We start from the raw sequence: 15,048 nt of genomic DNA, 5'->3' as shown, positions 1-15,048 counted from the left end.
GCTAGCTAGCATGAGCACTTTGGTTTAACAGATGTTGAATATCTAATGGAAAACATTTTTCTCATTGGCTGACCTTCCTAAAAACCATTTGCAAAGGATTTCACAAAAGTTATGTTGAAGATGATAAAACAATTGTAGCCATTTTTATTCTGTATGAATAGGAACAAATTAATTTGTGTGTATGCTAACAAAAATAAGGTTTATTAAGAGTACATTAAGAAATAATTCAAACTTTGTTACATCGCTTTTGTACTTCAGCAAACCTTAACCTGCTTGGCTAACCAGTGTTTCTACTTTTTTGTACTCTAGGCACAAGGTCCGAAATTTTGGGGGAGGGGGCCAGTTGATTAGATCAATCCAGTACACAACTGGTACTTAACTTATCGACCCCGAAAGGATGAAAGGCAAAGTCAACCTTGGCAGAATTTGAACTCAGAATGTAAAGATAGACAAAATACCACTAAGCATTTTGCCCAGCATGCTAATGTTTCTGCCAGCTCGCCGCCTTCTAACCAGTGTTTATTATTGGCAAAATGACCTTCCCAAGATAAACCTAACACTTATTGTTTGCATTAGGAACAGCATCCAACTGTACAAGTTTTAATAGTATACAAATGATCAAGTTTTGAAGTATCATTTTCATTCAAGCATATACAGAATGGATATAAAATAGGATTTTCAAAAAATTACAGCCATGCAGCAGTTGTGCATTACAATGCAGTGATTCATATCAATATTATTTATCCTGAACTTAGAATGTAATACGAACAGAAACCACCTTCAATTGACACTAAAGGGTAATTAAAACCTTACAATAAAACACCCTTACTAATTCCCTATTATCCACATTTTCTTAAACGCTCAATTTTCAAAGCTAGAAAAATATTCAATTGAAGTATATTTGGGAAGATGGTTTGTCTTTGTTTTGGGAGGACTTATTGACACCAGTGTGTGTGTGTGTGTGTGTGTGTGTGTGAGAGAGAGAGAGAGAGAGAGAGACTGGTGAGTTGTGATATTAGTTCATGTACTCATAGAAAACATGATATACTACAATTACTAGATAATAGTTGCCTCTAATACTCTAAACTGCTCACTTCTCAGGCTTATTAACTTAACATTCTTTTGTAGGATCTTCTATACTCTGCATCAGCTGTATCTATAATTCAATTACTTCATGATTACTCTGCTTAGACCACTTCAGTGTAACAAGGATTTGGTTAAATCTACATTACATTATCTCAGGTTTCCCCCATGATGGTCATAATGATTACACTTCATAATGACGGCCTAATGATTACACCTCAGCACATTTCCTTCATTTTTATATTTCACAAGCTTATAATGCATGAAATGCCTATACGATGCCTTACAAAACTAATCAAAATATAAACTTTTTTAACCTGATTTGTTTTTAACGGTGATTTCATACATCCTTGAACATGAAATGCAACCACCAATTAAAGATACATGCACGTTAGCATGTAAACATCAATATATATTTCTTTATTGCCCACAAGGAGCTAAACATAGAGGGGACAAACAAGGACAGACAAAGGATTAAGTCGATTACATCGATCCCAGTGCGTGACTGGTACTTAATTTATCAACCCCGAAAGGATGAAAGGTAAAGTCGACCTCGGCGTAATTCGAACTCTGAACGTAACGGCAGACGAAATATCGCTAAGCATTTCGACCGTCGCGCTAATGTTTCTGCCAGCTCACTACCTAAACATCAATATAGGCATCACCTATCTACTATGTAGTGATCCAATGGAAATTAAAATTTAAAATATTCTTTCAAAATACAAAAATTATGCAGTCAATGCCAAAAAGTCAACTCCCAGCTAGATTGAAGTTATTTTACATAAGTTTAAATTTCAGAAAAGCCTGAAAGGCAACACTTAACATTTCTCCTCCCTTATAAATATGAGACTCTGTGTCTTGGGGCAAAAACATCAATAAAAACAAACTATATACAACTTCCAAGAATGTTTTCCAGCAATGTGGGAAATACCAAATTAACTACATAGGTGAGTAGTGTAACTTTGTTACACAGTCTGACAAAGGCTAACAGATCAAAAGGTTAAATTATTTTTTTATTATAACTTGACATAAAAACAGAAAAATACGTATTTATATATTTATTTTATATTCAGACAACCAGAAATGTCCTTTATCCAATTACCTTTCCTTTTTGCTAAACACAGCATTATAATGTATACTAACACCTATGTATATAGGAGTGGCTGTGTGGTAAGTAGCTTGCTTACGAACCACATAGTTCCGGGTTCAGTCCCACTGTGTGGCACTTTAGACAAGCATTTTCTACTATAGCCTCTGGCCGACCAAAGCCTTATGAGTGGATTTGGTAGACGGAAAATGAAAGAAGCCCGTCGTATATATGTATATATATATATGTGTGTGTGTGTATGTTTGTCCCCCCCCCCAACATCGCTTGACAACCGATGCTGGTGCATTTACGCCCCCGTAACTTAGCGGTTCAGCAAAAGATACTGATACAATAAGTACTAGGCTTACAAAGAATAAGTCCTAGGGTCGATTTGCTCGACTAAAGGCGCTGCTCCAGCATGGCCACAGTAAATGACTGAAACAAGTAAACGAGTAAAAAGAGTAAAAGAGTATATGTTATTGATAAAGCTATAAATTTGATTGTCAAACTCTTCTTATCTTTTACATTTACATTCACATAGCCATCTCTTGTTTTTCTATAAAATAAAAACTTGATTATACTAATTTTAGTCATCCTTTTAAATGCTTTCTATTCTGCTCTGAAAACCACTCCACTTTTCATACACTTATTACACTTTCAATTTTACAGAAATAAATATAACATTTAATTAAAGTATTTGTAAAAAGAAAAGTAAATCCAATTAAGATAAAAATTAAAACAAAATGAAGTTAGATAAAATAAAATAAAAAAATTTGAAATTTTTGTGAAAAAAAAATCAATGATTTGCATTTAGTTTTATTGTGGAGATGAGAAAAGAAAGCTATTTAAAGGCACACTGCAATTAGCAATGAAAAATATATAAAATATTTTATAAAAGTTACCCATGTAGAGGTGGTATTCTACAAATATTGTTTTTCAAAGACTGTAATATAAATGTTTTTTGCTTCCAATTGGATATTGAAAGTTATAATTATTATACATTTAAGAGAATTTAAGCTTGGTTATTTTTGGATAGTATTTCTGGTTTTCTTCAATGGAATTTAATCTCAATTCTACATATTGATATTATCTCTTCAACATTAACATTAAAAAAAAATGTAAGTGATAATTTAAATAGCTTATTAACAAAAAGTTTACTCTCTTATTTTTTCTCCACTTCCAAAATGTTCTAAACACTAATGTTCTCCTTTTCAGACAATCCTTTCTTATATACTCCTATTCACAGCTGGAGAGATTACTAATTGAAACATTGAGTACTTAACTGCAATAAAGCATAAAACGTGGATTGCGCCTAATTATTCAACTGGCCACCTCTTTCATAGGTCTGTTCAACCAGAGCTCACCTGGCAACTAAACACCAATAACATAAAGTAAGGTTAACAGACTAATTATATCTACATGTTTAAGCAGTGTTGTGGGTACACTGGTATAATTGCTTAATCCAATATCCTGAATAATCCTTTACAGAGCTAGTATTAAAAGATGTTTCTATAAAGTTAGACAAACGATAGACAGAACTACCTCTAATTAAGAGACTGGTTCATCAAGGCTTGCTTTCTTATCTATTCCAAAGCTAGGTAAACAAAGAACGTGTGTTACCTAGAAGCTAGTATCTATTGTATCAACACAGCAGCAGATGTATACAAAGTAAAACCGACCCCAGTAGGATTGAAATTTCAATTCTTAGGGTATTGAACCAAAAGCAGATATCTGCCCATTACCCAATTAATATATAAAAACAAGACAATGGAGAAAACACAATTCAAGTTAATCATATATCATAGTAAATTGATCCACAGAAGACAATTTCCTTTCTTTTACATGCCTAAATGTTTGAGATAATTTATTGTGAAAATAAGCAAAATTTTGAAATTAAACTCATTTTCTATTTCCGTGTTTTGCACTATGTAGGTCTCAATAAGTCCATTCTTGGACCATCCTTTTGTGCCTGTTCCTACAGACACTTGCATGCATACACATACCACTTCTGTAGTATCCAGTCACTACTATCATCAGCCCCACTCACATTCTCCATTATCTGATCCACAATCTCTAATACCTATGACACTGATTGCACTTCAGTGAATAATGAAGTTTTATTATCAACTATGTGTCATCTACAAGTGATATGAAATCAATTAAAAATTTAAAACAATACTTACAATAAATAAAATGAATTGCTATGTTGTTTATTCCTCTGGTAAGTACACCATATATGAAATATATTCTGGGAAAAAATAAAACAGAAAATAGATAAATTAAAATGAAAGAACATTATAAAATACATTTAAAAAATGCTTTCATTAACCAAAAGACTAATAAAATAGTTATATTGCATGAAATAATAAGACATTAAACTATTTTGAAATGAACAGAAGGTGATACTTGTTTATAGAAGCAAATCTGAAGTGTTTTTCAAGTGTAAGATTTTACAAAATGTGAGAAGATTTAAATGAAATTCCACTGACATAATTTTCATAAAATGTTCACATTTTCATTCAGTATCTCAAGTTCAATTCTACTGCAGGTGCATTATTTTGTACTTATTTCTACATTAGCTTTCATTATCTCAGTAATTCTACTTTATGTCAGTTAAACTAGCCAATGGGGTATAGGTACCAAATCTTCTGAGAATGTAATCTGTGAGAGATCACTGTCCTATTCAATTGAAGATTCAAGAATGGATTTGGGAATCTGAAAACTTTACCTCAGGACTTTGGAATTGTTTAGTTCTACATTTATCTTATATTATTGAACATGCATTAGAATTCAGCACCTACATGTAAAAAACATCCATTTTGGATATTGAATATAACAAATATTAAATATAAAAAATAGAAGTGATAATTTTGGAATACATATCTTGAATTGTATACATTCCAAAATTATTGCATTTATTTTTTATCAAAACTGTTTTTACATAGTGTGTAAAAAAATTTCAAGTTACAATTTCACTGTAGAATGGTATTCAATTTAAACTAATTGTAAGTGATAATACATGATAAAATGTTTATATTTTAACAGATCCTAATTTGTAAGATATGCAACATGTAATATTAAATGTATATCAGCTGAGATCAATTCTGAAATCAATTGAGCTAAATGACAATTGATAAGTAGGTGAATAACCTTAGACCAAAACATTGATCGACTCACCTCAGTCAAACAAAGTCTGTTATCCTGCTAAAGAGTAAACTAATTCCACATAAAATTGGATAAACCTATTAGACAGCCCAAAATGTAGGTGGTTAATCCATGGTTGTATTGTATTTAATAATCAATAGAATGATTTGCCAGTAATACAGTTCTACCTAAGTGGCTGATATCAATGCTAAGACAAAATTAGACTACGCTTGGGATTTATGGACCTCTGAAAGATAAGATTAAGAATAAAGACTTTGATGTGATGGTATATGATAAAATCCAAAATCTTATACATAGATTAATAATATGTAAAGCAAAAGAAATTGTAGGATAATTCATGACAGAAATGACATTTAAGAAAGGTAAACAAAGGGAAAGGTTACATTTTAAAAATGGAAAGTCTTTAATTTTGAATAATTCTATGACATAAATGAAGTATAATAATACACAACACCAAAATAAGAGAGATGGTATTTTCAGGTGCCACTTTTGCAATCTGAAGATGTAATATGGAAATATGAGAAAAATTGTGACCTTCTTCCATTTTCCAATGGCATCAGGCAATGTAGATGAAATACAATACATTGTCATGTTTAGGAATTGGTCAAACAGCATATTATTGTAGATGAACTCCAAAAATTACTCTTGGATATAAAATAATACTATTAAGCTAAAAACAGGATTAACAAAATTCATATATTGTCATTCTCACAAATAATTAAAATTTCAAGGCCAACTCTAAACTTATTTTTCTCTATTTTTATATTCCAATATTTTTTGTCTTTAGATATCAGGAGAATAAATAACCAGCTGGTTTAGATGTTATGACAACAAGAAATTCCATTAAAATAGTGGCTTCAGTTCAGCAAATATTGATTCTTCCCTCTTTTACAAAATTAAAACCAGTTTTGTTTCTCAAATCAATTCAATAAAAGTTGATGATTAGTTGAGATTTAAAGATTCTAAAATAATTTTTCTCACTCTCATTCGTATTTAACAAATTGAAGACCTAATAGGCCAACATGCATCTCATATCATCATTAACGTGTAACAAATAACTCAAAAGAAATCGAGTATTTTATAACAAGTAAATGAGATGTAGTGGAGGCGCAATGGCCCAGTGGTTAGGGCAGCGGACTCGCGGTCATAGGATCGCGGTTTCGATTCCCAGACCGGGCGTTGTGAGTGTTTATTGAGCGAAAACACCTAAAGCTCCATGAGGCTCCGGCAGGGGATGGTGGTGATCCCTGCTGTACTCTTTCACCACAACTTTCTCTCACTCTTACTTCCTGTTTCTGTTGTACCTGTATTTCAAAGGGCCGGCCTTGTCACTCTCTGTGTCACGCTGAATATCCCCGAGAACTACGTTAAGGGTACACGTGTCTGTGGAGTGCTCAGCCACTTACACGTTAATTTCACGAGCAGGCTGTTCCGTTGATTCGGATCAACCGGAACACTCGTCGTCGTAACTGACGGAGTGCTTCCAGCCAAATGAGATGTAGAATGTAGTATTATAATATTCATACTTTCTATTAGAAATATATATTTTTTTTTAAATGCAAATACGGACAGAGACAACAGAGGAAATAAATATTACAGAGAAACAAACTACAGCAATAAATCTTATTTTCAAATGGAAACCATTTAAAATTTAATATGATTATTTTATTTATTAAAAATGTTTTTCACTAAAACCAACATGTGTTTAAATTAGTTTCTATTATTCTGTTTGTAATTTTAATGAATAAATAGGTTACAATAATAAATAGAAGCCCTTAATGTGTAGCAAACTGGAATGGATCAACAGACTTTATTTAGTTTCTATTTTAGACTTTATAAGAAAAGTTTATTTTGAAAGTGGGTCATAGGAATCAATATATTGTTAAGTCAAGTTAAAAGGAGTTTGTCAATTAAGAGCTTAATAGACGATATAGTTAAGTTATTTTCTGAAACTGGACCATAAAGAATAATGTATCAGATGAATGCTGAGAAGGTATATAAAAGAAGGTACAGGATTCTTGGGGGTTAATATTAAGTTAAGAATACTGTTTTTGATAATAGATATGTTTTTTTTTTTATGGAAAGAGAGAATGAAAAATCATCATTTTCTTCAAATGATTGCACAAAAAAAATATGAAATTTATCCTAAGCTCTATAACACATGAATGAATACATAGTATACTTAGTAAAATATATATAAATAATTATAATATTTTGTCTAAATTCTATTTATTTTTTATTAAGTCTATTCTCTATTGCTTTCTTTATTGTGCCAAAAGACCCTATAATGAATTAAGACAACTTAAAAAGTTTTGTATACAAAGGCAGCCCACCCACATGGGAGTGACATATCACCATTTTGTAGAATCAGGATACACTGTGACTCTGGCCACATCTGCTATAGGTTGCCTGCTAAGTGGGTTCTCCAAAACTGTTGCCAACCTATTTGACATGTTGTTGCAGGTCATTCCCATGTTTACCATGTATCTGCAGTGTGACGCAAAAGTGATGACAAGCTAAGGGTTTATTTAACAATCTGGCTATGGTCCCAGTGTTTCTGAGACTCATGTAATATAGCAAAAGCCTGTGGGAAAGCATCAAGCACACAAGCTCTACTAATCTCTTTGCCAAATCATGTAAAATTTTTTTTTTTTTTTTAAACCAGGAACATGCTTCCATATTCCTTGATTCAGTCAATGAAGTTCACATCCCATCACATCTGTCAGCCAGTTTTCTACCGATACCTCTTTCAAAGAGCATTGGAGCCATTATCTTTTGTGATATACCTTGTACTTTCTCCTTTACCTCAAGCTGACTCAAATAGAGTTACTTCTTTTTCAAACCCACAACATTTCTTGATTCAAATTAACATTCTTAACATTGTTCTTTTTTGTTTTCTAATGTACTTGTGTAAGTATATAAGCTTGGAAATCCACCTGACTGTAGGATTATTTTATTTTTTTTAAATAATTTGGGACTCATGTTTGCTGACATTACTATTACTATTATTCTGGTGGACATCTCTTCTAGCTCTTTTGAAGCAGCTATTTTCAAATGCATATGAAAATTTAAAAACAAAGATTTCTTCTACCCAAGATAATGGGGTAGACTCTCAAGCCATCTATTTGTAGAATAGGAACACACACACACAAAATAAATAAATAAATAAATAAATAAATAAATAAATAAATAAACCCTTTTTCTTATAAAGTGACTTAGTTGAAAATGGCTGCTTTGTGGAGCTCTTTATGAGATATGCTTGCTTTAATATATAACAATAATAATCCTCTGCACTGGAGGCACAAGGCCTGAAATTTTGGTGAAGGGAGCTAGTTGATTACATCAACCCCAGTGCTTGACTGTTACTTATTTTGTCAACTTAGAATGGTTTAAAAGGCAAAGTTTACCACAGCAGAATTTGAACTCAGACATAAAAGTGAAGAAATTCTGCAAAACATGTTATCCAGCATGCTAACAACTCTGCCTGCTCACCATCTTTACAATAATAATAATCCCATCTACATTAGGTACAAGGCTTGAAATTTTGCAGGAGGGGGGGGGGCTTGTCAATTACTTTGCCAAAGTGCTCTACTGGTACTTATTCATCGATCTCACAAGGAGGTAAGGCAAAGTTAAGTTTGCTAGTGTTTGAACTCAGAACAAAGACAGATGAATACCACTAAGCATTTTGTCCAGTGTGCTAATGATCCAACCAGCTCACAGCAATAATAATAATAACAATAATAATGATTTCAAATTTTAGCACAAGGTCAGAAAGTTCAGGGAAGCGGGTAAGTTGACTACACTGACCCCAGTGCTCAACTGGTACTTATTTCATAGACCTCAAAAGGGTGAAAAGCAAAGTCAACCTGAACTCAGAATATATAGATGGATGAAATAAATGCTGCTAAGAATTTTGTTTGGTGTCCTACTGATTCTGCCAGCTTGCCACAGTGATGATGATGATGATGATGATGATGATGATGATAATAATAATCTTTTCTACTAGAGGCACAAGGCCTCAGATTTGTGGGGAGGGGACTAGTCGATTACATCAACCCCAGTGTTTCACTGGTACTTAATTTACTGACCCCAAAAGGATGAAATGCAAAGCCAACCTTGGCAGAATTTGAACTCAGAACATAGCGATGGGCAAAATACCGCTAAGCATGTTGTCCAGCATGGTAATGATTGCGCCAGCGCGCCACCTTAATAATTAAAAGTTATTTCAAATTCTTGCCACAAGGGCAGCTTGGGAGAGGTGGAGATCAGTCAATTACATCAACCCCAGTACTCAACTGGTACTTATTTTATTGACCCCGAAAAGAAGAAAGGCAAAGTTGACCTCGGTGAAATTTGATCTCAAAACACAGAAATGAGCAAAATACCTCTGAGCATTTCGTCCAGTGTACTAATAATTCTGCCAGCTTGCCACCTTAATAATAATAATAATAATAATAATAACAATTTCAAATTTTGGTGCAGGCCAGCAATTTTGGGAGAGGGGCTAAATTGATTATATCAACCCCAGTATCCAACTGGTACTTATTTTATCAACCCAACCCCGAAAAGATGAAAGCAAGGTCAAAGGCTGCAAGCAGCAAGCCTGCTACACATGTAAGACTCCAGGAGTTCCAACAAAACCAGAGTTAAAAAGAACAATAATAAATATGTATTTCATTTGCCACAGAAATAAAAATGCAACTCCCAACCCATGTATATTATTTCTGCCGGTTAAATGTCCGGGATCTCTAAGAAACTAAGTATTTGATTTGTTACAAATGTAGAGAGAAATAATCAGATTTTATACCAGAACTACTACCTATCACAGAGGAGGAGGAGGAGTAGTAGTAGTAGTAGTAGTAGTAGTAGTAGTAGTAGTAGTAGTAGTAGTAGTAGTGGTGATGGTGGTAGTAGTAGTAGTAGTAGTAGTAGTAGTAATAGTAGTAGTAGTGGTGGTGGTGGTGGTGGTGGTGGTAGTAGTGGTGGTAGTTGTAATAGTAGTAGTGGTGGTGGTGGTAGTAGTGGTGGTGGTGGTAGTAGTAGTAGTGGTGGTAATTGTAGTAGTGGTAGTAGTAGTAGTAGAGGTGGTGGTTGTAGTAGTGGTGGGGGGGGTAGTAGTAGTAGTAGTATCATCATCATCATCAATCAATAACATTATATTATCACTTTTAAACAGTAAAGCTGCTGAGATTTTCCTCCCTGCTGCTTAATCACAGTACATTCATATATACACAATTTAATGTCAGACTCATAAGGTGTTTCATTTTCTGCAGCTTTGTGTTAAAGCATGTGATGCAATATTTAAGAGTGACTTGTGTATGCCGTACACAGCAACAGTAAATTCATAGACCAGGACTTGCTAAGCAGAACTCAGCTAGTAGTAGTGAGTGACACTTGCAAATCAAATTCTTTCAACACAGTTAGTGTAAGCACAATTAAGTTTTAAGTAACAAAATAAAAGTTTAGGTATTAAACTGTAAATTCTATTTGAATTTTTAACTCAAGCTTTAAAAGTAAAATGTATAACAAATCAACAACCCAGTGAGAAATAAACAGAAGAAAAGAAAGAGAATAATCATTACCAAGTATGGTGAGATTTGGTGAAAAGACAAATCGAGGGAATTGCTCGTATTTTCTGAGAACAAGTAATTTATCAGATTACAAAACTTTTAAAACAGAAAATTTTATTAACAGAATATTTTTTTTTAAATCTATAAATACATCTGTGATGAAATGCTAAGACATTAAATGCTAACTAAGCTAAGAGAGAAAATAAAAAATTTGCTTAAAACTTTATCGATATTTATATAATCAAAATCTAAATAGCTAGCTGCTGAATCCTCAATCTGTGTTTGTGTGTATGTGTGTGCACATACACAGTGGAAATATGATTGTGGACTAAATTAGATTAATAAGCTTTAATCATTGTAGTACAACTATTGTTCAAAGTCAGTACTTCATGAAAGCAACAGGATATCAAGAGGTGATGCAGTACGACCGTTTCAAGCGGCTCCATTTAATTGAACAATGCAATCATCATCATCATCATTGTTTAAACGTCTGTTTTCTATGCTTTAAGAATAAAGTCATTAGCATAGAGGAGTTCTCAAGGGAAGTCCATCTTAATTTCCTCTGTTATAGCCTGGAGGACTATGATGAACAAGAGTGGGGGCTGAAGACTGAACCTTGGTGAACTCCTACCTGTACACTGAATTCACTGCTATACTCAGCAACCCTCACCTTACTGACAGTATCCCTGTACATGGCTTCTACTACTCACCTACCAATTCATCTATCCCTAGTTTCCGCATTGACCACCAGATAAGGGATCGGGGGATCCTGGTACAATAGGAACCATGGGGAAATGTGACAAGAAAAGTGGGCTAATATGAAAAGAAGTTGCTGATCCCTGTCACATAATATGAAACTGAAAAGTTAAATATGAACTGAGTCTAAAGTGAGAAAATCGTGAGGCATGAGTCATGTTAAGCAGTCTTTGGCTATAGAAATATTCCAGTATGATACACAGTAGTAATATGGCAACTTTACGATTCCAATATCAAATTATCAATAATCTTAAATCTTGTCTCTTCTTTACTGAATCCTGCTACTAATAAATGATAGTCTGGTATGTAGACTTTACACTGCAACTTAATTAAAGCTGAATTCATGTCTAGGTCAATAGACATCTCTTATCATTACAATCTCTCTCGTTGTGTATCTATTTTTATCTCTACTGCAACAAAAATAATTACACAGGTTTAACTTTACGCGTTAAAATGATAGAAAAATTATATTTTCCACTTAATACAAAAAAAAAAATTGATTTCTCCTGACTAGAGAGACAACAACAATTTTCACTGTTTATAAAATTGATCCCACTGCATTGTTGATACTAGTGTATCACCAACCACAAATAAGATGAAAGGTAGCATCTGAACTCTAAATGTAGGCAGATGGGACACAATATTGCAAAGAAATCTAATTTGGTGCACCATTCTTTCTGCTGACTTAACTTTCAATTACTTAGTGAAAATATATAAAATATTAAGAATTATACATTGAAAATGTTCCTGGCAAAAATATTTAATTCATAAACTGATTTCCCACTGCCACCACAAGATATATTTTTTTGTTTATTCTCTGTAAATAAATAAAGAACAACTATAAGAGGATCAAATCTTGAATATGACATTGCAAACAATTCACTATTATAAATAAGTTTATAAGCTTCATTGGCAACTATTCATACTAAATACAAGAACTGCAAAAATAATACAAGAAAATGTTTTCTTGCCTTTCTCTTAAATGTTTACATATAATCATTGATTCTTTTTTGGTTGTTTTTTAACTCAAGCTGGCTAGCCATCTATCAATCTCTCTCACTATGTTTGTTGCTACCTATTCACATCAACTGCCAAGGTTATGGTTTCATCAAAAATGTGATTGGATAGCAAAACAGAATCAAATAAGCACTAAGTTAAGATTGTATCTGTTGGATAAAAATGTCTGCAGCTAAATTACAGATGATTGATTTTTTTTCCAAAAAAAAAGTTCACAGCCCAATACATTTTTCTAAAGATTACACCCAAACCTTCATTCTTTGTATTCTAAATCAATATCTTACACAATTACAACTTTTTGTAGAACCAATACTTCTATGCACTTAATTTCATCATGTTAGTGAAGGTCATAGGTTTCGTTATTTGTAGCATTTATCATCATGTGCACATACGCACTCACATTCTAACAAGAATAATACAAGTGTTCATGAGTGAATATACATTCATGTATATATATTTTTAATGGATTTCAAACACTGCACTATGGCCATGTTGGAGCACTATTACTTATTTCAATGCGGTATGTATCTTACATTATACTGCTCACTACACTATACTTTTTGAAACAACACAGGCTTTTACAACTTACTTGTGTTGTGCCAAACATATAAATACAGACACACATACATGCACACACGTGTGATGGTCTTTTCCACAACTTCAATCAAACTAAATTCCCCTCACAAAGTACTGGCCAACTCAAGGCTATAGTAGAAGACAGTTACTGAAATACCCGACAGTGGGATCAGACTCTCTACTATGTTGTTTTATATCTGCTTTCCATTGGCTGGTGTTCATATACGTCATGTAGCTGAATACCTTCAGTCTTACCAACCATTTTACAAGTGTATTGGGAATACGCAAGCATGCGTTACAGTAATAATATGCCAGTTCTATCATAAAACTGAGACAATCGACTAAGTCTGATAAAATAATAACAGTTTGAAATATATACTGGATCAAATCAGATTGACTAAAACCCTTTAAGGGGTGCCTCAGCTTGGCTGCAGTCCAATAAATGAAACCAGTAAAATATAAGAGGATACACATATTTATTTATTCAAAAATAGTAGCTAAAGATCACAGATGAGTACCTCATCTCACATATACTAACATTTATCAGACTGTCTATACCTAAAGAAAAACTTATATGTGTATGTATGATAGAAACCACAGTGAACTATAAGGGACTGGACAGTATGTGTGTGTATCAGTATATTTGTCTATTATAACAGATAAAAAAAACACAAGTCAAAGACTAAAAATAAATTGAAGATCTCTAAATACCTCACCTAAACTCAAATAATGGTCAATATTTTCCTATTATTGCAATATTTTTCATTGTATTGCATAATAATTATTTTCTAATCCCTAAACCAGAAAACTTGAAGCAATATATGCCAGCAAAATTACATCAGCAATGAAAGAAAAAGAGAAATGAGAAAAAAAAAAAACCTTTTATCACTTGGAAGCTACTAAGCTAGTGAAATACACTCACTGCTATTATGCTGAAGGTTATATACAGGCATACCTCACCGTATGTTGTTAATTGGTTCCAGGAGACACGACTTCTAAAGTCGAATGAACTTGTCTTCAGGCTAGGCTAGGCTGAATTTACTTGTCTCTAGGCTAAACCGAAAATAACCATTCCCAGTTCTGTTGGAAGCACTCCGTCGGTTACGACGACGAGGGTTCCGGTTGATCCGAATCAACGGAACAGCCTGCTCGTGAAATTAACGTGTAAGTGGCTGAGCACTCCACAGACACGTGTACCCTTAACGTAGTTCTCGGGGATATTCAGCGTGACACAGAGAGTGACAAGGCCGGCCCTTTGAAATACAGGTACAACAGAAACAAGAAGTAAGAGTGAGAGAAAGTTGTGGTGAAAGAGTACAGCAGGGATCACCACCATCCCCTGCCGGAGCCTCGTGGAGCTTTAGGTGTTTTCGCTCAATAAACACTCACAACGCCCGGTCTGGGAATCGAAACCACGATCCTATGACCGCGAGTCCGCTGCCCTAACCACTGGGCCATTGCGCCTCCACCCCAGTTCTGTACTTTAATTATGAATACATTCCCAATAATACATAGTTAATAAAAACCTATTTTAAACTTACAAACAAAGAATTTTTTTTTTTTAATACAGTACAGTAAAAAAAAAAAGTCGTGTAAATTTATGAATACAATTTGACGGTGTTTACAGTACATCACGGATGCTCTATTTATGAATGTGGTTTGCAATATGACATGGCAAAATAAAAGCCTTTCTTAAGCTTAAAAAACAAATTCAGTAACTATTATTATTTTGCAATAGTAAAAAAAACTAAATTATTTCAAATTTACCAATACGTACATACAATTAGGTGG

The 15,048-nt window shown here is 33.4% G+C and overlaps 1 protein-coding gene across 1 annotated transcript in view; it reads right to left on the bottom strand.

Annotated features, from left to right (window-relative positions):
- The window catches only part of LOC115220616, a 217,110-nt gene that overhangs the window by 129,354 nt on the left and 72,708 nt on the right, over window positions 1–15,048 (bottom strand). Inside the window, 1 exon segment of the mRNA XM_036509936.1 lies at window positions 4,350–4,418. The gene's annotated coding sequence lies outside the window, so the exon portion shown is untranslated.

This window comes from Octopus sinensis, linkage group LG16, assembly GCF_006345805.1.
Source record: "Octopus sinensis linkage group LG16, ASM634580v1, whole genome shotgun sequence".
Classification (NCBI taxonomy): Eukaryota; Metazoa; Mollusca; class Cephalopoda; order Octopoda; family Octopodidae; genus Octopus; species Octopus sinensis.
The sequence above is the reverse complement of the archived record's forward strand: the minus strand, read 5'-3'. Positions and strand labels throughout refer to the sequence as shown.